Source organism: Equus caballus, chromosome 8 (assembly GCF_041296265.1).
Source record: "Equus caballus isolate H_3958 breed thoroughbred chromosome 8, TB-T2T, whole genome shotgun sequence".
Lineage (NCBI taxonomy): Eukaryota > Metazoa > Chordata > Mammalia > Perissodactyla > Equidae > Equus > Equus caballus.
The window spans coordinates 99,579,919-99,604,458 of record NC_091691.1 but is presented as its reverse complement, the minus strand read 5'-3'; the positions used below and the strand labels follow the sequence as shown (position 1 = coordinate 99,604,458).

The 24,540-nt window shown below is 50.1% G+C and overlaps 1 protein-coding gene across 6 annotated transcripts in view; it reads left to right on the top strand.

Moving 5' to 3' along the window:
* The first annotated feature begins 11,525 nt into the window (after window positions 1-11,525).
* MBP (myelin basic protein) overlaps window positions 11,526-24,540 on the top strand; it is a 141,056-nt gene continuing 128,041 nt past the window's right edge. For 2 of the 6 annotated variants that reach the window (XM_070275080.1, XM_070275076.1), the window contains exon 1: window positions 11,526-12,476. The gene's annotated coding sequence lies outside the window, so the exon portion shown is untranslated. 6 annotated transcript variants of the gene reach the window in all.

Below are 24,540 nucleotides of genomic sequence, written 5' to 3'. Positions count from 1 at the left end.
CTAGGTGGGTAGGTAGATAGGTAGAGATAAAATGGGACCAGAAAGTATTTGGAAAGGCAGGGTTGAGCCAACTAAATTCCTCCACTAAGTGATAAAAATTAGCTTCTTTTTAACAAGTGAGAGGCCTTGTCCAATTGGCCTTCGATGTTGTATAATGTCAGAGCGAGTCTGCGTAGGAAAAGGGAAGTGCTGGGCGCTCCTTCTCCTATTCCATCCGGAGTTAACATGGATCCACGGGCCCCTGGCCCAGCTGAGGTGCGCCGTCAGCCCAGCAGAGGCCCCGGCTTAGCCAGGGAGGAGTGTGTACTCACCAGGTGCCTCCAGGAGTGAGTTCCCGGCTCTGTGTAATTTCAAACATCATTGGATTCTGAATTCATGAGGAAACACTATGCAATGTTTCAAGGAGAATGTTCAACCTACTTAGGAGAATAAATTTTTAAACACCTCCCCCCCGCCAGTGTTCATTTCACATGTACACTAGGTAATAAGAAGAGAGCCTTGTCCTCGTTACTCACGCTTAATGGTAATTAGGCCTTTCTATTAAGGCCTCTGTTCGACCATCATTTGTTAGCCCGGTTGTGATTATTCCATGCTCTTTAAACCAAGAGTCTTTACTTTCTTTTACGTATGAAGAGTACCTGGACACATGACAAACACTGATCGAGTCTTCACTCTGTACCAGGCCCCGTCTGAGCAGCTGACACACACTCTCAGGACTGTCCTACCGATAAGGACAGAATTATTGCCACCACCATTTTACTAGTGAAGAAACTGAGACATGCAGAGGGTGAATAACTCGCCCAAGTTCACACAGCCAGTAAGTGGCAGAGCAAAGGTTGAGCCGAGGCTGCCTGGCTCCCGTGTCCGTGTTTTTATCTACCGTGATAAACCTCTACTCTCTACGTCACAGTGATACACTTCACTCCACATGAGTGTCCTCGGTAAGTGTGAGCCTCACCTCCCCAGGAAGCTGCCACTGCTCCTGGTGGGGCTCACAGCTCTGTCCTCAACTAATTAGAGTAATTCGGTCCTTGCTGGTCCTGGTCATTGTTTCAGAGATGATGGCACAACCTCAGCTGGCCCAACCACGCTGAAGCCCCAGGCTTTTGTTTGAAGATTGCATCTAAGTGAGGGAGGTGCTGCCCGCAGAGACAGCTGCCAGGAAGGAAACTGCCCTGAGGACAGAGAGCTGCCAAGGTGACCTACCTGCCGTCATCGGAGCTGCCACATCAAGCGGCACCTGAAGGCAGCATTGCTTTGAACTCTCTAGTGACATAACGCAATGGAGTCCTTTTATTGCTTAAGTCGCAGTTTACGTTGGTTTTCTTCTACTTGGATCCAATGAATAATTTGGTCCAGGAGTGGGACGGTGTCATGAACAGCCTTTTAAAAATGGAATGGCTGAGTTGAAGATGGGGCCGTGACTGGCCCTCCTTGACATTTTAAAGATAAACATGTGGTTGAATTGTACATTGGCACTTGCATGAAGTATGGCTGCAGGACCAGCGGGTGGCAGGAAAACTCCAAATGTGGGAGAGAGTGAAGCACTTCGGAAAGGAAATAAGCTTACCTGGGAACTGGCCGCCTTCTGAGGGCAGAGAAGTAAACTATGGCTTGGTGAACAGAAGACCTTTCTCCCTACGGCATGCAACCCAACTTACGGGAGCAATTCCCCAGTTCCTCCCCCATTCATCCCCTCCAGTCCCCCCCACCCCTGCCCGCCATGCACTAAGCTCATTATCAGCAGGGGCCCGAAGGGGAAGAAGGTATTTAACCCAAGGGAAGATGGAGGCAGAGGAGTTCTTCGCCTTCAAGCCATTCCCAGGCAGCTCCTCTCCCTACATAGTCCTTCTCTGTGGAGGTTCAGGGTGTCACTCTGGGCAACTCAGGACCAGCTCCTCTGCCCTGAGGCAAAGCTGTTAAACAGAAAAGATGCAGAAGGAGAAGGCCTGTTGGTAGGAGACGGAGTTCCCTCCCTCAATTCTGGGCTCAAACACAGTGACTAGGTAAGAGCTCCAGTCCAGGCTGCTAAGCAACAGATAGGAAACAAATGGGCAGAAGCCTAACTGGTCAAGGACACTGCATTACCGAAGAGACTAAAACTGACCTTAGAGCCCCCTCGCCCCGAGCAAGCACCCAGGCCCTCAAGTATCTCCCATCAGAAAGTGCTTCACATCTTGGTGCTTGGAAGGTATCCCCAGCGCCAATCTCCTGGTGGCTGTGTGGGCCCAGACCTGTGTGTCATTCTCCCAGATGGACGACCAGTCAGGAGCCTAGGCCATTCTGTCCACCATTGAAGGGCCCGTGCTGTGGACCACGGAGTCTCCCACGGCATTTCCTCTCTCCTCTTTTCCCCAGGAGTTTTCATTACAGTTATGCCGTGTTTCCATGTGCCATGGTAATGGGGCAGCCACAGGTCCCCAAACCCTGAGGAGCTGCACCCCAACGTCACCACTCTGAAATCCTTCCCAGGCGAAGGCACGGAGATGCAGGAAGTGGAAAGTCTGCGGGAGAGAGTAAGACCTGCGGATGAGTTAGGTATGAGGGGCACAAAGATTCCCGGGTGCTCCCTACGTCCTGGTGTGGGCCACGGTTGGTCAGTGAGGTCATCCATGAGATTGGGAGAGCTCCGCACAGCAGCCAGAGAGGCAGGGAGGGATAGCAGGTCCCTGTTCTGCCTCTGGCTCCAAGGGCTAATTAGTAATGTCAGACCTGGGGATACAGGATCTGAGGGACATTGAACATCTTTTCAAATCTGGAGTAGAATAGACTGCGTTTCTTTCTGCAAACTTGACCATATCTTGTGCTACCACAGAGACAAAAATCCCTTACAGTCCCCCGTAATGCATGCTTGTTTCCAAGTGTTTTAAGGGCCTGTGGCACGTATCCTTCTGCAAACACAGAAGCAAATTCTATTTTACTAACCAAAATGAACCTCTGAAATTGTTGCTTTTGGTTGCCATAAGAATAGTTATATTTAAATGTTCGATCCCAGAAACAGTAATACAGATATGCAAATTGAACAACAGTTGTTACCGAACCCAGGTTCGTTTTTGCCTGCCACCCAGAAAGCCAAACACAGAGACAACAAGATTTGCAGCAGGGAGAGGGTTTAATCACAAGGCAGCCATGTGAGGAAATGAGAGCTTGAGTCTCAAACCCACTTCCCTGAAATTAGGGACTCGGGAATATTTATGATATGGGGGGCAAGTGGTCTGAAGTGTGGAGATAGATGATTGGAGGTGAGGAGAGGTGAGGTAATTGATGATCTGTGCAAACGTAGTCAGACTTCATGCCTTTTCCTAGGACCCAGCTTCACAAAATGGCAGCATTAGCATGATCTGAGGGTGGAGGTTTTAGCCTCCTGACATCAGGTCACTTATCAGACATCTGTGTGGGCCCGGTTGATGAGTTGGTGGTCTCAACCAGCCTGAAGTGGACAAGGGGTTCTAATTCCTGAAAAACAGCTCAAACCCCCATTACCATGGTGACCCAGGCTCCAGGGAGATGTCATCTACAGGAGCCTAGTGGGAGTCAGAGAGCATATTGCCTAAGCAGCACAGTTAACAATGGGCAGGGGAACAAGTAAAAGCTGTAATCAGTAATTGCAAAAGGGAAAATGAAGTTTAGTTCCTAGCTACTTAATCATCAATGGCTAACTGTTTGCTGGTGTCAATCCCCCTATTCTTTGGTCATTCCTCATTCTTGAGGGATTCGGAGCGATGACCAATCTAGCTACTTCCTGCTGAATTGGGGCGTAGATCTGGATTAGAAAGATGAAACTGTTTAGCATTCATTTGGAAATATTCTCCTGTTCCTGGCTTCAGGTTTGACATTTTGCATTATTAAAATTTTTGTACCTTGCTCAACAGTTGTGGAACACTTAAAGGCACATTTTATAATCAAGTATCCAACGAGAAGGATAAGAAGCACAGATAACCCAAATCTTAACAGTCCCTGAAAAAACAGACCTAATCCCAGTGGGCCTCCATCTGATCTGCAGGTGGGGCAGACATCTGGTCTTAGTTGCTGATGGTCCTTTTGTTTTACTGGATATGCATCAGAGACTGGAGCAACAATGTCCTATACCCTGATCTTTCAGTTGTCATTGATGATGGCTATCAGCATAGACTCTCTGCCCAGGGGTCGTCACATTCCTAGGGAACTCAAAAGAACAAGGTTATCAACTTATAGCAGCTGGGAGGGGCAATAAAATCTACAGAGCATGTCTGGGTTAATCAGGGATCATTGAAAGTTACAGCATGGTTTATTTTCTAGAATATGGCTTCCCTTACATCAACCTTGTGTTGAGCTGGTATCACAACCTGGCTTCCCACATTTTCACCCTTAGTAACAGATACTTTCAGAGGTGGCATCGTCAACGCCAGATAGAGCACACACTTCAGGAACAATTCCTGGGTTCCATCCATCTTGCACAACGTAGCCTGAAGCTTCAAATACAGGATCATTTTCTCATAATTGCTGGTGGTGAGTATTTTGTAAACATACTTGGAGGTGGTATTGCGCCCTGAAGGCTAATGGGACTTGTAAAGTCAGATAATCCCTAGTCGCATTTTGCTTTGACTGTGAAGAAATGAAGCCACAGAAACACTGAACACTTGGTCCAAGAAGAGACTCATAAGCATGCAGCCAAGGAGAGACCAGCAGGAGGGGCTCGGGCCCTAATTTTCAGACCCGTGCAGAGGCCAGTTCCAGGGAGCTGAAGGAGCTTAAGCATCAGGGTCCCTACCATATCCTGTCCCTCACTGCACACTCATACTCTTGTGTTCTGTTTCTTCAGAAGGGCTCCCAATCTTTGTGAGCTTCAAGCCCCCAAATGCATGCCCTTAAGTATAAGAGAAGATGAAAGGGGGGAAGTTAATTTTAGACATTCTCAGTCCTTCTGGAAGCCCGCCAAATGTGAATGTAGGGAATGCCAGAGCCTTCTCTCCAAAAGATTCCCATCAGTGTTCAGATATGCTGTCCTTTCTCTCATCTTAAGAAATAACCATTTATTGACTCCCCTGGCTGTCTTTACTCCCTTTACAGTAAGCTCTCAGAAAGGATGGGGGCTGTCTCCCATTGCTCCAGTCAGGCTGTTGCCCGCGATACTGGTGAGGGTGACCAGGACCCCTGTGCCACTAAGCCCAGTCATCACTCTCAGCTCCGGACATTTCTCCTCCAGACTCCACTCCCCATCTCCTTCTCAGCCTCCTGGGATGGTCCCCTCCTGTCTTCCCTGTCTTCAGGGTGAGGTGGATCATTGGAGCTCTTCTGCTCTCTATCTGTATTCACTCCCTAATGATCTCACCCAGTCTCAAGGCTCAGATGCCAGCTGTGGAACAGATGACCCCCTGAAATCGTATCTCCCACCCAGACAACCCCTCTGAATTACACACAAGACCCCATCTCTGCTTGGACACCTAATGGGCACGTCCAAAAGAGACCCTGACCTGCCCCTCCTGGGTGGCAAAGTCATTCTTCCAATTGCTCATACCATAGCGCTGCAGACATCCTGGCCCTCCTCCTTTGCCCTCACCCCACTGTAACCTGTCAACCCATCCTGGATCTACCTGTGTGAACGTCTAGCACCTGGCATCTCTCACATGCACATCACCAGCATCACTGCCACCCTGGACCACAGCAGTCACTCCTAACTGATTTCCTGTTTTTACTTCTCCTAACTCCAGTCTACTCCCAAATCCATCCCACTTAAAGCAAGAAGACGTGCCTACAGTGAGTATAAGGCCTCAGTGGCATGTCCCAGCCCCAAATCTCTCTACAGTAGATACAAGCTTCTGTGGTATGTCCCAGCCCCGAACCTCTCACCTCTTTTCCTGAAATGCTCCCTCTAGTTGTCTCTCCTCCAGCCACAGGGGGCTCCTAGGATTCTTTGAATACCCAGGCATGCCCACCTCCCCAGGACCTTTGCACTCGCCATTCACACTTCCTGGAATGCACTCCCCTCCCCCACCGAGACACCCAGGGGCTTGCTCCCTCCCCTCTTCTATGTTAAACTGCAAGCCTTCCTCCTCTGTCAGCACTGATTATCCTCTTCCTGCCTTATTTTTCATGTCCCACTGGGTGTCACCAATCGACACAGGGGCAGGTCCTTATCTGCAGGCAGCCTCTACCTGTGATCTTCCTGTTTGGTATGTCCCCGGTGTGCAGAGCAGTGGAGTAACCATGGGGACAAGGAGGACACCAACAAGATGTGTCGCCGCTCGTCAGAGACCTTGTATCGTGAAGAGAATCCTTAGTGCTGGGCACAGAGTCAGGGTGGGAGCCCCTGGGGAGGAAGGCTGCGAGAAGGAGGAGGCCACCCTAGAAGAAGGTGTTTACAACACAGCATCCCACTGCGCCCTAGGAATATGACTGCCAGTGTGCCTGTGTCTCTGAGCAGCCCAGATCCCTGCATCTGGGACTCCTCTCACCCTCCCTCCATCAGACCCGCGCCTCGTCCGATGTTCTCTATCTCGGCTAACACGCACCGTCCATCCTGGCAGAAGCCTGAGTGTCCATGAGGCTCCATCCTCTTCCTCAATGCTCCTCCCTCGTCCTCCCTGATCCTCTTCAGTCCTCCCTGTTCCTCCCCAGTCCTCCTCGATCCTCCCCAGTCCTCCCCAGTCCTCCTCAATCCTCCCCAGTCCTCCTCGATCCTCCCCAGTCCTCCCCAGTCCTCCCCAGTCCTCCCCGATCCTCCCCAGTCCTCCTCGATCCTCCCCAGTCCTCCCCAGTCCTCCTCAGTCCTCCCCAGTCCTCCTCAATCCTCCCCAGTCCTCCTCGATCCTCCCCAGTCCTCCCCAGTCCTCCTCGATCCTCCCCAGTCCTCCCCAGTCCTCCTCGATCCTCCCCAGTCCTCCCCGATCCTCCCCAGTCCTCCCCGATCCTCCCCAGTCCTCCTCGATCCTCCCCAGTCCTCCCCAGTCCTCCTCAGTCCTCCCCAGTCCTCCTCGATCCTCCCCAGTCCTCCTCGATCCTCCCCAGTCCTCCCCAGTCCTGCTCAGTCCTCCTCAATCCTCCCCAGTCCTCCTCAGTCCTCCCTAGTCCTCCTCTGTTGTCCCTGTTCCTCCCCAGTCCTCTTCAGTCCTCCCTGGTCCTCCACAGTTTTCCCTGATCCTCCCCAGTCCTGCTCAATCCTCCCTGTTCCTCCCCAATCCTCCCTGCTCCTCCTCAGTCCTCCCTGGTCCTCCCCATGAGTGAGCCCTGCCTTCCACTGCCCTCAGCAAAGAGGGAAGAATGTGGGGTCTGCAGCCAGCCTGCCACTGAACTCTGACTCCCGCCCTTTCAACAAACACAGCAAATACTCATCACCGGCCTGCTACTCCAGACACCACCCGAGAGCTGGAGGGCAGTGGTGACCACAGACACAGGTCCCTCAGGAGCCCCTCCAGCTGGTGCCTGTGGGCAGCCCTGGACCCTGGAAACACGGGAACCGAGATGTCACCTCAGGCTGCCTTGAGGACCCAGGGCTAAGGCATGAGGAAGGGCTCGCACATGCAGAAGGCTCGAGCTAGTCATTATTATCACTGTTTTCTCCTGAGGGTCCTCCCTGCTCTAACCTCTAATCCGCTTCCCCAGGGCTGTGGAAACAACCTCCCAGAGACTCCTGGGCCTCCGCCCTCTGCAGGACCGCCAGATGCAGAGCCCATCCCTCACTGCCTCTCCGGCTCCCTCTGCCAGGATGCCACCCTCCAGGAGCCCCATCATTCCTCAGTGCCCCTCCTCTGCGCTTGCTCAGGCTGGTGCCCCCGCCGGCCCCCTCCCCGTCTAGCCGTGCACCCCGAGGAGCACATGGGGGACCCCCAGGTCTCTCAGACCTCCGGCGGGTTTTCCAGGGGCCCAGGCAGTCAGGGGGCCTAAGACTGTGCACGGGCCTTTGGGAACTGGTAGGGTTCTGGGGACACAGGTGCCTGGAGCCGTGGGACAGCCCTGGGGACACTGCAGTTGGGGATGGAGACTGGAGTGGCAGGGCTGTGAGGGGCTCAGCAGGCCCAGGTGGCTGGGAGCACAGGTGGGCACAGGGCTGAGATGCCGGCTGGCCAGCTCCCCCACCAGGCTCCACAGCTCTCCCTCTGGTCCCTCTATGTCTTGCCTCTTCCCTCCCTCATCTTACTCCGACGTGTCTCTGGTCGCTGAACTGTCCATTTCCACCTCACATTAAAGGTCCTTTAGGTTAATCGATGGCTCTCGGTCCTTCTTTCTGTGACTGCATTGATTTGTTTCCTGAGGCTGCCATGACAAAGGGCCACAAACTGGGTGGCTCACAATACAGAGAAGGGTTCTCTCACAGTTCTGGAGGCCAGAGCCTGAAACCGAGCTGTCTGCAGGGCCGTGCTCCCTCCTGCGTCTCCAGGGGAGCATACTTCTCGTCCCTTCCAGCTGCTGGTAGCTCCAGGCACTTCTCGGCTTGTGACCACATTGCTCTGGTCCCTGACTCAGTCTTCCCCCAGCCTCCTCCTCTTCTTCGAGGACACCAGTGATGCTGGACCAGGGCCCCCCAATGACCTTGTCTTAAGTGGATCTCATCTACAAAGACCCTATTTCCAAATAAGGTCCCATTCACAGGGACCTGGTAGGACGTGGACATAGCTTTCTGGGGGACACAATTCAACCCCTAGCAGTGAGTTGCTCTCAATAGAAACGAAGCTTCTTCATCATTTCAGGTGAACTGCAGAAAAAGTAAGCCTAGTGGACGCAGGCAGATCCGTGTCTGGGCAGGAAGGAGAGAGGACCATGCAGAGAACAGAGGCACAGACCTCCGAGCCACCTCACCTCACAACTATGGTCCCCAGGGTGGGTGAACATTGGCCTTGATTGTCATTTTGTGTCATCGCTCCCTGGGGCTTGGCGGTGGCTTCACCTGTGGGCCCACCCGTCTCCTCTCGCACAAGCACCCCCTTGGCACATGTCGTCCTGTCTGCCGGCTGCTCTTTCCTCAGCCCCTCCATCTGGCTAACTCCTACCCATCCATCAAAACCCTCCCTTCAGAGAGCTTTCCCAGACCCCTGTCTCACCACTGCCCTCGGATGTGTTTGCCTTTCCGCGAGGCCCAGCTGTGTTCATCAGCCTCCTTTTCCGTCTGGCTTTAAGGACGCACCTTATTTAATTGCTTAATAAATAGTTCTGGATAAATAAGTGAATGAATGAATGAAACGCTTGATACACGAAATTATCAGTTAATAAAATACTTCCTTTTCTGGAAATGGAATCGTGGTTATTGGCAAGGAGTATAATAAATTGGGGCCTGGGCCGTGGCATCCACACCCTGAACATTCCCTGATCCCCATCCTTCCATTCATCATTCTAACCAACCTTCCAGCTACCACCGAGGCATAACAAAGCCCCCAAACCTAGGGGAGTAAAGCAACAGCCATTGCTCTATGCCTGCAGATTCTGGGGCTCAGGAATTTGGAAAGCATGCAGAGTGGATGCTCCTTCCTGCTCCATGAGGCTGGGCACTCACCTGGCAAGACTCAGAGGCTGAGGGAGACTCAGGGGCAGGGATCTCATCTGACGGCTTGTCAGCAAGAACACACCGATGTGGCCACCCCGTGTGGCTGCTTGGGCTTCCTCAAAGGATGGTGGCTGGGTTCCAACAGTGAATGGCTCAAGAGAGAAAAGCAGAAGTCCATGGCATTGTCATGATCCTGCCCCGGAAGCCCAGAGCCTGACTCTGTTGGTGGAGGCAGCCACAAGTTTCACGCAGGTTCAGTGGGAGGGGACACAGACCCCACTTCTCCATGCCAAGTCACAAAGGAAGGAGAATATGTGGGATTGGAGGTGGTGTGGGGGCATCTCTGGAAAATACGGTTGCCACACTAACTGCATCTTAAAGTATCTATTTAGAGCCATGAGCCCTAAGAATTTAACAGGTGTCTTGGAAAGTAAGCTATGTGTAGTTAGGGATCTCACTGGAAAACACAGAAATTCTAGAAGCAATTAGAATGGTAGTTAAATACCAAGGATGATATCCATTGAATTATACACATTTCCTTCTCAAATACAGAGAATCACTGATGTATTTCTATAGTTCATTAATGATGACTTTAATGTCTATGGATGGCTGTTTGATTTTATTTTTATTAATAAAATTATGGAGGTATGGTTAAATAAAAATATTATATATACCGTATACATATACACTCTTTTTAAAAGAGTTTAAAAATATAATATCAACAAATTGATGGTAGAAAAACATGTAAAAGATTTTTTTAGTTTTTCCCACATAACCAGAGTCCTACAAATTTCCTTTTCTTTCTTTATTTCTTTTCACCAAAAGTGAAATGACAAGTGGGTTTTTGTGAGTGTGTTTGTGGTTGTGTGTGTGTGAATGTGTGTGTAGCTGTGTGTATATGTGTATGGGCACATACGTTGTGTGCATATGTATACGTGAACATGTGTTTGCGGTTGTGTGTGTGAATGTGTGTGTATGTGTATGGGCGCATAAGTTGTGTGTGTACATGTGTGTATGGTTGTGCATGTGCTGTAGCTGAGCCCTCAAGTGTTTCCCTTGTTCATATAATGGGTTTTTTTTTTACATTGCACTTGCTGGAATTTGCACACCTACTTTTCCTGCACTGACCACAGCAGAGGCCATCCCGTTATTAAGTGGAATTGATGGTGAAGTAGTCAGCCCTCAACCCTGTGCAGGTAGATTATCTGCTTTACGAACATCACCAGCAAATTGCTAATTACAGACCAGGGATGAAAACACAGTTCAGGTCTCTTCTAAGCAGAAACAGAATTACAAAGGTAAATCTGTTGATGAGGAAAGTAAAGAAAACTCAAAGTAAAAAACTCAAAACTAAAAACACTTAAAAAGTAAAAACTCAAAAGTAAAATGAAAGTAAAAAAAAAAAACTCGCATGCAGTCAAGTCTACTGGAAATTATTTAGATTAATTTACTTCCTTTAGTTTGGGTAATTTGGAGTTCAAATCAACTTAACAAAAATTTATTGAGCATGTATCATGCACAAAACATTGTGTTATTTGCTGCAATACAAAATGCTGAAGGTTCCCACCCTTATTATCTGAAGTGAATGAGAGATGGGGGGAATAGCAATATGATTTTCTTAGAAATATTGAAAAGACAGTTAGGCTGGGCTCATTCATCCTTTACTTGTCAAAAGAACCCCTTCAACTTCATCCAGCAAAATGAATGTGTCAATTTGCTAACGGACACACGGCCATCTTTATGCAAAGTGTGACTCTCCACGGTGAGCCAGGGCCAGCCTCTGCCTCCTCCACCTGGGGTCCTCGCCCTGGCCGGCAGGAGGGGAAGTCACTGAGACTGGACCTCCCAAATGCCCATCCATCCCTCTAGTCAATAGTGGTCCTTCCTCCCTCACGGACATTTTCCTTGAAGTACCCATGAATTTGAGGACATTATATCCCCACGAAATACGCATGGTGGGATTTAAGTATAAATACTTGAGAGTTTTAACTGGAGCTTGGCAAGCCTGGCATTTGCAGAGATGACTGTTGGCATATGTAAAGTTTCTACAAATCACCGAAAAATCGGCAGAAGCAGCATGAAGCAGAAGGACACACAGGGTGGTCTGTGTGACTCCCCATTCTCAGCCTCTGCTGACGTCTGCAAGGCAGGAATCCCAGTCTCCTCCGCATCCTAAAACCCCAGCAAGAAGCAAAGGGACATTTGGGGAGAGGAGAAGCTGTTTGTGACGCCAAAACGGGCATCCAAAAGGAGCCCAGTTCCTGGGTCCCCCTGGCCGGAGCTGTAAGGATCTTGGGGGGAAGGGGGTTGTTACGCGTGACTTGACTCAGGGACCTAGGAGCTTCCTGGGTTAGATTCACTGCCCTGTGTCTATCTGGCTCTTACTCCGACCCAGTCATCCATCACGGAAAGTCAGTGTGAAGGCATGGGGCAGAAAAATCAGGAAAGAGACAAGCTTGATCTTTGGCACAGCCACCGTGCCTTCTCCCCGCCCCTCGTGCCCTCCCACCCCAAACTCCCAGAGTCTCCATGCTCTCTGCTCTGGCCCTTTTCTCACGAAAGGATCAGATTAAACGTTTACATTACTGTGCACATATTTCTCTTAGAATCTCCAGCCCTCGACTTAGTTGATAGATCCCCGGGGATCTATGAGGGCGGTTAACCGCACTAGGAGTCGGCGCTACTGTCCCTGTACAGCCGGCCCAGGGGACAGGGGCTCACGGAGTCTTGCCAAGCGCCGGACTTCTGCCCCCACCCCCATAAACACTGTGTGGGGCCCTGAGGGCTCCTAGGAAGCATCAAATTCAATTCCCCGACCCAGATCCCCGAGTCGGGAGGGAGCTAGGGTCTCAGCCCGCGTCTCTCCCGCGACCTCCTACTTCCCACCATCAGGAGGAGGCCAAGAATCCAGGGGACAGGTCCGTCCGACTCCAGCAGATCTGTGTGTCCAGGAGACAAATGGACTAAGAGGATCACACCCACCACAAGCCAACAGACGCCTCGGCGCCTCCGGACCCAGGTTCGCCCCTCCTGCTGCGCGTCCGGGTCTGTTCTCCCCGCGCTCCTTGCCCGCCTCCTGCACGGGAACCTGTGCTCTCCGCGGGGCACCTGTCAGCCGTGCGGGGTCCCCGCAGAGCTAACGCCCGGCAGGCGGCCCGCCCTGAAGACCGGGCACTGACCCCGGAGCGGAGACGTGCATTCGGAGCAGGAGCCCGCGCCCTCGGTCGTCCGGCTGAGACACGGGGCGTGAGGAGATGCCATCTCCCGTGCCCCCACCCCTGGCGAGATCGGCTGGGAGTGGTTTCGGAGGCTAAGCCGCGACAGAAGGCTCAAAGAGCAGCAAGCAGTTCAGCAGCTGCCCCGCTCCGGCCCCGCCCTCCCAGGGCTGACCCTGCGCCCCGGTCCCCGCGTGTCCCCGGAGCTCCGCGTCGCAAGGCCGTCCCGGAGGTGGTCCCCAGCTCGCGGGCGGCGCCGGCGGGGGCGGCAGGTGGGCCGGGCTCCGCTCGAGTACACCGTGTTTACCTGGCTCGCAGGAAGCCCGGGAGGCGGGGGAGGGGCGGGGGAGGGGAGGCGGGGTGCGCGCCGCCCCGGGAGCAGCCGCCGTCAGTCACCGCCGCCGCGCGCAGCGAGGACGAGCCTCCGGCCCTGGCGGCCCGCGTCTTCGACCCCGGAAGGCGGCGCCGGCGGCCCCGGGGCCCCGCGCTGCGCACGCTTGGGGCCGGAGCGGCGGAGAGGCGGCCTGGGAGCAGCGAGCGCAGCGCGGTGGGTGATCCTCGCCGGCGGCGGGGGGCGGCCCGGCGCTTGGTCTCCGCGCCCTCGGAGCAGGGCACGGCGGGGACCCGGGCAGGACCCGGAGCCGGGGGCGCGGGGCTGGAGGGGGCCGACGCCGGGGTTCCGTCCCCGCGCCGGACTCGGGGCCCTCGCCGGGCTCCCCGGGGCAGCGGCGCAGGTGTCAGGTCAGGTAGCAGCTCGGTGGCCTCCCTGCGAGGGGGTGGGAGCAGGTGTAGACGCTGGTCTACGGCGGCGGGGCTGGAATCCGACGGGTTTCCAGGTGTGGTCTCTGGCCAGGCCGGGTGGCTGGGGTCGCGGGAAGAGCGCGCGTTCCTAGGGGTGGGGTGGGGCTGGGGTTTCGGGGTGGGAGGTGACAAAGGTCGCAAGGCCGCTCTGGCTGGGCGGAGTCGGGTGCTGTAGGCGAGCTGACGGGCGGGCTGAGGGTGCCCCCCGGAGTGAAGTGCTTCCTGATTCCACACCTGGAGCCCAGGGGACGACCCCGCCTCCCCCACGCCAGACGAAGCACAATTTCCCTTTGAGCGACCAGGGCGGCGACAGGCGACGCGCCTGGCTTCCGCCTTGGCAGGGCCTGTCCCGCTGGGGCCACGCCGCCTGCAGCCACCTGCGCCACCTGTAACCCACCTGGGCCCACCTGCGCCCCTGGTGCGTGACCCCCTCCTGGGCCCCCACGCACTGAGTTGGTTCCCGAGGGTGTCGCGTGTTCTCCTGTCACTCCGCTGACGCCCAGGTGGCTCTAGGTCCTGGGGGTCGCGGGTGGTCAGTGCCTCGTTTCTTTTAGGGTCTACTTTCGCCCCCTGTTTCGGAAGGGGAGTGTGGTTTGGAAAAATGTTTCCGTTTCTTTGGGGACCTCAGTAAGACTCTGGCAGGAAATAGGCGCATTCTGGTTCCTGATTCTCTGTTTTCCTCTTGCGACAACGTGAGAGTCAACAACACGTGCTCAGTTTATCTCTGCGTCCCTGGAAGGCACGTGAGAGCTGGCATGTGTGGGGAGGGCTGTAAATGTGGTTGAGAGGGGCCCCTGGCTGTTGTGGCAACGGACACCCACACCCAGCTAGAAAGAGAGTTTTTTCAGAGGAAGAGAACTCCGGGGTGCATCCTATTTAAGACCTGTGGGTTCTGGCGATGATTTTAGCCTGCCAAGCCCAGGGAGACACTTTACAGACTGTCACCCATGAGTCGGGGACCACCCTGAATCAGGCTCAATCCTGCAGCACAGGCCCAATGGCAGGCCACCCCTGCCAGGTGGGGGCCCTTTTAGACCATGGGGCCTGTGTACAGAGCTGGGGGGAGCCTGGAACCCAGCAGCCCTCAGTGAAGGATGGGCCAGGTGACCAGCAGGAAGGCGGGTAGCCTAATGGCTGTGCTTCTACCGGCCGAGGAAAAGTGCCGTCAGTGGTTTTATTTTTTCAAGTGGGATAAACAAAAACCTGAAGGGAGAGAATCCAGTTAAAAATTACTGTAAAATGTTGGTTAACCGTAACTCCCAAGGATTTAAATGTTGTGAAATGACTACTTTTATTAACTAGAGGTTAGACTAAAGTTATTTGGTTCAAATCCACTTTGAAAATCTTTCTAAAGTATCATGTTTTGGTCCAAAGATAAGACAGTTTAAGACGTGTTACGTGTTCTGTGTTTCGACGTTGAATTGCTCCTTCGCGGTTTTGACCGTCGGGTCTCGTGTCTGGCCCAAGACGGCAATGACTGCAATGATTGAACGTGTCTGCCGAAAGCTGGAAAAGAGTAGAGACCCAGCTTTCTTAGAATTTTCCTATTTCTGCCTGAATTTTAAAATGTTAATTGAAGGTTATTTTGTTTGATTTTTAGTTTCTCTCTAGACTCTTTAAAAATTTGACACAAGATTGGCAACCGCCTCTGTAGCTTTTCTATCCAAGTATCCAGGTAGCATTTATTGGCCACTTACAAATTGCCAAGCTCTCTTGTGAGAGCTGTGTATCACCTCATTAAGGTCGTGACTCCCCTAGGACACCCTCATTTGATAGAACTGCCCTACTAATACCCTCGTTTTTACTGACGAGGAAACCAAGGCACAGAGATGCCCCAGGGGTGCACAGGATTCAGTTCCAGGAGTCTGCTGCCAGCCCCCAGGTGCAGCCCTGCCCAGCCTTGGTGAGCAGGACACCTTGCAGACTTATAGAGCTGCCTTCCATTTCTCTTTCCTTGTAAAATTCCACCGCTAATGAGTGACCACGCCCAACAAAATCGGTTTCTTCTTCAGAATGGTTTGACTCTAAGGGTGCTGTCATGGGTCTGTTAGTCATCCTCCCCTTAACATCCTTAGCTGTCAATAAAGGACAAAAGAAAGTATTGTAGTTACTTAGTATAATTTTTAATAAGTGGACATTAAGCAGGAAGGCACTCCTATTGGTCCATTAGAGACACTGCAGGAAGCTTAAATAGGCCTGAATATGGGGGCTTTGGGAACTGGGTTTACCGCAACAGTAAATATACGGGGAGACCTTGATGCTCCCGCTAAACAGAGACGCTGGGTGAACAGCTGGTCCGTTCTCCTGAGCAGATTTCATATCTCCATCTAGTTCTATCGTGGTAAGGCTTCAACCAGAGAAATGGAACCGGTAGGAGGTACGTATTAGCAACTACTGCAAGGAATTGGGGCTGGCGAGGCAGGTCTGACATCCGCAGGACAGGAGCACAGAAAGGAGGGTGGAAGTCTCAGGCGGGAGCTGAAGCTGCCGTCCGAGGGGACTCTCCCTCACCTTGCAACCAGGGACAACTCACATGCTGTTAGGAACGTCTCAGACTCAAGAAGTGTTAAAAGTTCAAAATGTGACTCTGAGCATTATTTTGTCCTGGACTCTGTGAACACACTGAGTAGGTGTAAGGCTCTGTTATGAAAAATAGGTGGATGCCTAGATGATGAGGTTAAACAGGCTTAGGTGAGGTAGCTGGAATATGTAAAAGATTCTAAAATCCAGTAGTATAAAACACGCCACCCAACAGAAGAAGATGTGCGTGAATAGGCTGGTCTAGAAGAGAGAACCCAGGGGGGCGAATACAATATCAAAATCAGGGAACTGAAAGTCACACCAGCAATGGGATGGTTTTTCATATCCATAATACTGGTAAAAATTTTAAAATTCTGACTTTACCAAGTATTGGGGGAAATGTAGAGAAGAGATAATTCACATTATTGTGAGTAGGAGTTTAAATAGGAACAGACACTTTAGAGAATAATCTAGAAAAGCTGAAGATGGCTATACCCTGTGACCTGGCAGTTCGGCTCCTGAGCATGTCCTCTGGGGAGAATCTAATCTGTGGGCATAAGGCACATATGAAGGGTGCTCCCAGAAGCAATTTTTAAAAACTTTATTTTGAGATAATTGTAGCTTCACATGCAATTTGTAAGAAATAACACAGGGAGATCCATATACTGTTCATAACATCTTGCAGAACTGTAGTACAATATCACAACCAGGAAATTAACATTGATACAATCCATCCACCTTATTGATTTCAGATTTCACCAGTTTATATGCTCTCATGTGTGAGTGTGTGTGTGTGTGTGTGTGTGTGTGTGTGTAGTTCTGTGTCATTTTATCATGTGTAGAATCGTGTGACCCCTGACAGCCAGGTAGGACAGATTCATCACAGGATCCCTCCTGCTGCCCTTTAGAGGCACAGCCAACTTCCCCCTTTCCCACCCCTGAGCCCTTGGCAACCACTAGTCTGTTCCCCATTTTCTACAATTTCATCATTTCCAGAGTGCTATATAAATGGAATCATACAGTATGCAACCTTTCTTGATTGGCTTTTTTCACTACACACTGTTCTCTGCAGATCTATCTGAGTGGCTAAGTATGTCTACAGCTCATTCTTTTTTATGTCTGAGTAATATTCCATGGTATGGACGGACCACCATGGTTATTTGGTTTTAACCATTTGCTCTTCGAGAGGTACTTGGATCGTTGCCGGTTTGGGGCTGTTGTGAGGAAAGCTGCTATGAACATCCACGTACAGGTGTTTGCGTGGACAATTTTCATTCCTCTGGACTAAAGGTCCAAGAGTGCAATTGCCAGGTCATATGGTAGGCACAGGTTTAATTTTCTAAGAAACTGCCATATGCTCTCAGAATGGCTGCACCATTTCACGTCCCGCAAGCAAGGCGTGAGTGATCCAGGACCTCCACAGCCGCGACATCATTTGGCATTGACACTGCTTTTAGTTTAGCTGTTTTAACGGGTGTGCCATGATAGTGCATCATCATTTTAATTTGCATTTCCCTCGTGGATCATGATGCCAGAGATCTTCTCATATGTGAATCCACCATCTGCATACCTCTCAGTGGACAATCTGTTCGTGTCTTTTGCTCATTTCCAATTGGACGGCTTGGTCTCGATGGTTCTTTCTCTCTGCTGGATGCCAGTCCTTGTGGTTTGCTGTTCTCTTCCGGCAGCTTAGCGTGTCTCTTCATCCTCTCCACAGTCTTCGGCAGAGAGAAAGTTTCTCGTTTCGTTGAGACCCAGTTTATTAATTTTTCCTTTTATAGATTGTGATTCTCTTGTGAAGTGTAAGAACTCTTGGCCTAGCCTGAGATCCTGAAGATTTTTTCCTATTTTTTTCCTACAAGTTTGATCATTTTATTTTTTCTCTTGAGTCTGTTGTCCATTTTGACTCAATTTTTGTATAGGGTGTGAGGTTTAGGTTGAGGGTTTTTTGTTTTGTTTTGTTTTTGTTCTTGCCTAGGAGCGTCTGGTTGCTCTAGGGCTGTCTGTTGAAAACATGATCCTTCCTCCATCAAATTGTTTTTGCGCCTTTGTCAAAAATCATTTCCACATATTTGTGTGTCTATTTCTGGGTTCTCCATTCTATTCCATGATGTGGGTTTCTGTCCCTCCACCAGGACCTCTGTCTTCATTACTGTAGCCACAGAGTAAACCTTTACACCAGGTAGCGCGAGTCCTCCACTCTGTTCTTCCTTATCAAAATTGTGTTAGCTATTCCAGGTGCTGCGCCATTCCATATAAATGGTAGAATAAGCTTGTTTATGTCTATAAAATCTTTGGTAGGATTTTGATAGGAATTTATAGATCAATTTGGGGAGAATTAGAAGTTTCACTGTGTGGCGTCTTCCACTCCATGATCACAGGTTGTCTCTCTATTTATATCTTCCTTTATTTCTTTCATCAGTGTTTTATAATTTTCAGCATACAGATTCTGAATCTGTGTTTTTAAAGAGTCTACCTCAGTATTTTTCTTTGGAGTAATTTCAAATGGTGGTGTGTTTTTAAGTTCAATTTCTACATGTCTGTTGTTAGTATATGGAAATGTGAATAATTTTTGTGTGTTGATCTGGTATCCTGCAACCTTGCTGAAGTCCTCACTAAGTCTGGAGTTTTTTGGTAGATTCCTTGTGATATCTATGCAGGCCATCATGTCATTGTAAGTGAGATAGTATTATTTCTCACTTCCCAATCTCTATCCTTTTTATTTCTTTTTCTTGTCTTATTGCACTGGCTAGAACTTCCAGCGCTACATTGACTAAGAGTTGCAGGAGTGGACATCCTTGCCTTGTTCTTGATCTAAGGATAAAGCCTTCACCTTTTTACCATTAAGTATGATGTAGCTATAGGTTTTTTTGTAGATGTTCTTTATCAAGTTGAGGTAGTTCTCTATTCCTAACTTGCTGAGAGGCTTTGTCATGAATGAGTGTTGGATTTTATCAAATGTTTCTTCTGTGTCAATTGATATGCTCATGTGATTTTTCTTCTCTAACCTGTTAGTATGAAGGATGATACTGATTAATTTTCAAGTGTTGAACTGCCCTTGCATATCTGGAAAAAATTAATATGTATAATTTTTTTATATGTTGCTGTATTTACTTTGCTAATATTTTGTTGAGGATTTTTGCTTCTGAGTTCGTGAGCAATATTGGTCTGTGGTTTTCATTCTTTGTACAGTCTTTGCTGGCTTTGGTAATACTAGCCTCACCAAATGTGTTGGGAAGCATTCCCTGCTGTTCTAATCTCTGGAAGAAGTTGTATAAAATTGGCATTAATTCTTCTTTAAATGGTTAGTAGAAGTGAAACCATCTGGACCCAGAGATTTCTTTTTTTGAAATTTGTAATTTAAAAATTCAATTGTATTAATAGTTAGGGGATTACTCAGGTCATCTGTTTCATCTTGGTTGAATTTTGGTCGTTTGTGGTTTTTGAGGAATTGGTCCATTTCTTCTAAGTTGTAGAATTTACGAGCGTCACGTTGTTCATCGAGTCCCTCATTACCCTTTTAATAGTGATACACTTCATTTCATTCCTGATAGTGGTGATTCATCTCTTCTCTCTTTTTAGATGTTAATCTTGCTAGAGAATGATCAATTTTATTGATTTTTTTCCAAATAACTAGCTGTTTGTTTCATTGATTTTTTTCTGTTGTTTTCCGATTTTCAATTTCGTTGGTTTCTGCTGTTATCTTTACTGTTTCCTTCCTTCTACTTTCTTTGGATATATTTAGCTCTTCGTTTTTAGTTTCTCAAGTTAGAACTTAGATGATTGATTTGAGACCTCTCCTTTTTTCTGATGTAAGCATTTTGTGCTATACATTTCCCCCTCAGCATTACTTCAGCTATGCCTACATATTTCGATGAGTGAAGATTTTGATACTAAAAAAAGAGAGAAACAGAATAGTGCCCCATGAGTTAGATTGTGGATATATACTATGATGTATTCACAGAAGTTAAACTAAATTACCTAGAATATCAAGTATCAACATGGGTAAGATTCAAAGTAACAGTGTTGAATGGAAAACAGCAAGTTGTAAATGAATAAATACACTATGATTCTAACCCACTCTTGAAGGACCCTTCTCTGAAATTCACAGATTTGACACATTGTGATCTTATGTTATTGAAAAAATTTAAATACACAGAAGAACACTACACGTTGTGATCACCTGCGTGGGTCGTACGTATAGAAATCATGCGAAGCAGCGCTTCCCCCCAACTCCGGAGCCCCCCGCCTGTGTCGGGGAGGGAGGGGCTCGTGCCCGAGCAAGGCAATTGGCTATAGCTATATCGCTTCATTCCTTAAAAATATTTTGTGATTTTAGACAAATAAGGGACTGTGTTCCTTTTATTGAGGGAAAGATAAATCAGTTGTGTGTTATTGTCTGTAACTTTTTGTTTGAAATAATTAATAATTCGTACTAACAACGACTAAACCCATGTAAAGTTTGGAGGGAATGACACGGAGGATGGTGAAATGACAGAAAAGCTGGGAAGATCAACAGCCTCAAAGAAGAATCTGAACGTAGAAGTAAAATGAGGCAACGGCAAGACAGGAAGAAGAGAGTTGGGAACCTCCGTCCGCCCGATTGTCATGTGTACAAGTGGGACCAGCGAGAAGAACTACACGATAAATCAGTCGAGGGGTCCTACACTGAGAGCTATGCCCTGCAGACAAGGCAAGGCCCAGATTTTAGAGTAGGGGGGAGGGATCCGCCCAGCCTGTGAATTCAACCCGGCATCTGGGCTCTCCTCTTGCTTTTATGAACCAGGCAATTCTGCCTAAACTTGAAGAGATCTGGGGGGAATCAAGGCTTTGGGGACCCAGCTGTTTTCCCTTCTTGTTTGCCTGGATTTTTCGTGAGTCCCTCGTGAGCATAAGCTGGAACTCCTTCCCTGTCCACTGCACAGGCGTGGAGAGCCACCCACGGGACCGCCTCCTGGAAAGTCCGCAGTCCTTCTGCAGGCCACACTCCCCTCCTGGCCTGAGGAAGCCTCCCCCTTTCCTTCCACGCCTCCAGACTCATCCAAGACGGCTCGCTCGCCGGCGTCCACACTAGACATCCAGGGGCCGGCAGGATGCAGCAGCGACTTACCTACAGGGGCACTGGCCACAAGAAAGGACAAGGACATTGAGGTGACCAGAGCAAGGGTTTTAATTGATTTCCTTTTAAATTAATTCACTGCCCTCTAGAGTGAAGGGGTTAACATTCAGCTCACCAATTTTTCAGGGTAAGAGAAGGAAAATGAAATTTTATTCATGATAAGTGGTTAACTAAATTACATATTTAGTTTTATATTAGAGAATAATATATAAAATATATCCTAAGTCAAGTAACAAAGAGGAGAGAGAGCTGGGAAGGACAGGGCCAGGAGGCAGAGACGGGGAGAGGCAGGAGAGAGGACGTCTCAGGGGCTGAGGGCCTGGGAGATGGCCACCCCAACACACATATTCTAATACACACACACCCCGACACACACACACACCCCCAACACACACACCGGACACACCCTGACACACACACACCTGACACCCACACGCCCCCCACCTGCTCACGCCTGGAGACCCAGGGCGGCTGCCGTCGGGTGCTGCCCCGTGGTGTCTTCACCCTCAGGACCTCAGAGCAGCACTTTGTCTGGGAAGAGCCGCCACTCCTTTCCCCAGACGTGATTTTAAATAAGGCTCAGTCCTCTGTCTTCTCAGCACAATGGATTGTTTTTGTGTGACATCTGTTGTTCCATGTATACACATCATATTTTCATGACGTATATAAAACCCATTAAAAGGCCTAACTAATCTCCTCCCTCCCCCAAACCGATTTATTTTCTAAAAGCACACACAGAAATCAGAATGGTAGTGTCCTCACAGGACCCCGAAGGCACCCCCTGAGGAAGACCACCCCTTGTGAGGGCGCGGGAGCCTGGAGTGGTTCTCCCTCCATCCCTTGGCCACCCCTGGACCCGAGCAGTTCTGTGCCCTGTTTCACCAGCGAGGAGACTGGCACGCTGAGCAATGGCAGAGCTCCAGTGGGTTGTGTCAAACCCTGGGCTTCCTCTGCTCTGTCGAGTGACGTGTGCGACAGCCAGCAATGCTCACCCTGTGTTCCTGAGGTCTCAGGACACATTTCCAAACCCCAGGCATTCTCACTCCTGTCTCAGACTTCACCTTCTCCAGTCGGGGGCCCCTGGGTCAGAGGGACGGCAGGCCACCTCCTGGCCCCCAGGCAGCCCCCCACACTGGGGTGCCACCACGCTCCTGCCTCATCCCCATGGCAGGCGACTCCAGTGCTGGGCACTGCTCAGAAACTGGGCCCTTTGCAAACAGCTCAATTTTAAAAGGAATAGATATGAAACACTCAAAATTTTCAAATGCAGGAAGATAAGGGGCATTTCTCTTATTGGCAATACGACACACCACATCACAACTGGTACTGACTTTGCAGAGGGGTTCATGGCTGATCGTGGTGACAAGGGGGTGACGCCTTGCAGGGTGTGAGGGAGTTTCTCTGAGGCGCGAAGCCACAGCTTCCTCACAGGAAATTCGTGTCTACTCAGAGCCCCTCAGCTGTTTTTCTTGAGGATGTCGTGCTTCTCCTTAGTATGGGTTATAAATTATAAAGCACAGAAATAGTTGCTAGAGTCATTCATGACATCCTATTAAATGCAATGTCTTTTAACAGCATACTGATTCTGACTATGTTGCAAATAAGGCCTGAATTTAGTTTCTATCTCCCCAGATTTAAAAGCATCTAGAAAATAGTGACTGGCGCTGACATGTCCTTTGAAAGGAGAGTTGACTTGATTGTACTTTTATGTTAGGCTTCATTTTGGTCAGTGGTCAGCGTTCAATGCTGACCGTCTGGACAGTTTGGTGACAGTGTCACAGCCCCAAGAGTTCAGGGCGCTGTCGGCCGACACCAGGGGTGCCCCACAGGCCCCGAACTGTTGACGACAGGGCCGAGGCTGCCACGGGTCCGCGGCGGGTGAAGGCTGGGTCCCGGGGGACTCCGGAGTTCTGCCGTCTCCGTGACCAAGTGGCTTCCCGGCTGGAAGCCTCATGGGAGAGGGCCTTTGTGTAAGGCGTGCTTGGAAACATAGGGAGCCCATAGTGTGACGTGCCTCGCCATGGTTTAGTTTTCTGAAGTTTGTATTCCAGGGGATGACTCCTCTGTATTTCAGTTACATTTTCATTTGGTTCGTGGGAGATGAGGGTGGGAGGGCGGAAGCGGGCGAGGGTTGGGTTTTGTTAGAGAGGGTGGTGAGCGTGGTGCCCGCCCAGTTGTGAGTGTGTCCTCGCCACCATCTGAGCAAGCGGGGGGCTCCTGGTGGCCGTGTGCACCGCTTGAGAGCTGCGCTGCATGAGTGTGGCCCTGCCTTTTCTCCCTGTAGGATTTCCCCCGAGGGTGCTAGCCCCAGGCCACATCCTGCCCTCCCTTCCCCTGAGGACAGTCTGTCAGTGTCACCCTGAGGCAGAAGCAAAGGCCACGTGCAAGGACAGCTCCTCCTGCAGCGACCACACAGACGCACGAAGCCACCTCCACATCAACCGCCGACCTACGCAGAGCAAAAGAAGACTCGCTCCGTCTGACTCTGCTTCATCTGAGTCCCATGTGGACACCTAAAGCTACTCGAGGTCACCACACACACAGATCACACTTCCCTGAGTCCGGTTAGGTTGCCGGCAGGGGCGGGACTGGCTGGGTGGCAGATTCTGACTCCCAGCCAAAGTGTCTGCAGTGGCAGCCGGCCCCGCTCCGCATCTTCTCCTGAGGCTGTGGGACAAGGCTGACGCCTAAAGTCTCCTCCGCAGGGTCTGCCAAACACCTGCCTACATTTTGTCCAGAATCCTTGTTAAATGCAGAGTCCTGGACCCCGTCTCTGGCACCCCACACCACGGTCTCGGGGATCAGCCCCAGGAATGTTATGAGCTCCAGGTGGACTTTGAGGACCATGCCCTGAGTGAAGGACGGAAGCGGATGATGAGCACCGATGTCTGTCCAGGTCGACACAAATTTATCTCAACGTCCTTCCACATGCTCACAAACTTACGCTCTAATACGATCAAGAAATTCTTTGTTTCTCTGATAAACTGGCTTCATGTTAAAAAGAATGACTCAGAAAATAACGTTCTATGTTGACAACATGTTTTCATTTGTGTCACTTATTCTTGGCACTTTCGCCACATTCAGAGAATAATATTGTGTTTCCTGTCTTGTGGGTCCTGGCGTATCTGACCAGGAATATTTCTGGATACTTGTATTCTTCATCCGGTTTCTTGTATAGCTGAAACCTAACATTTTTGCTAGACTTGCTACCAAAGCAAAAAATAGAGAGCTATGGTACAGGCTTCCCAAATCGAGCAAGTGAACGATTAATTTAAAAAAAATTCATTGGCCGTCTATGACGTGCAAAATGCTGTGTGTGCAGTTCCAGGTTCTTGCCCAGAAAGTGCGTTAGATTATTCTTGGGAACTTGAAAGCCCACAAGTAAGGTTCCCGTGGCAGACCTTTGCTAAATGCCCTGCAGCACGTGT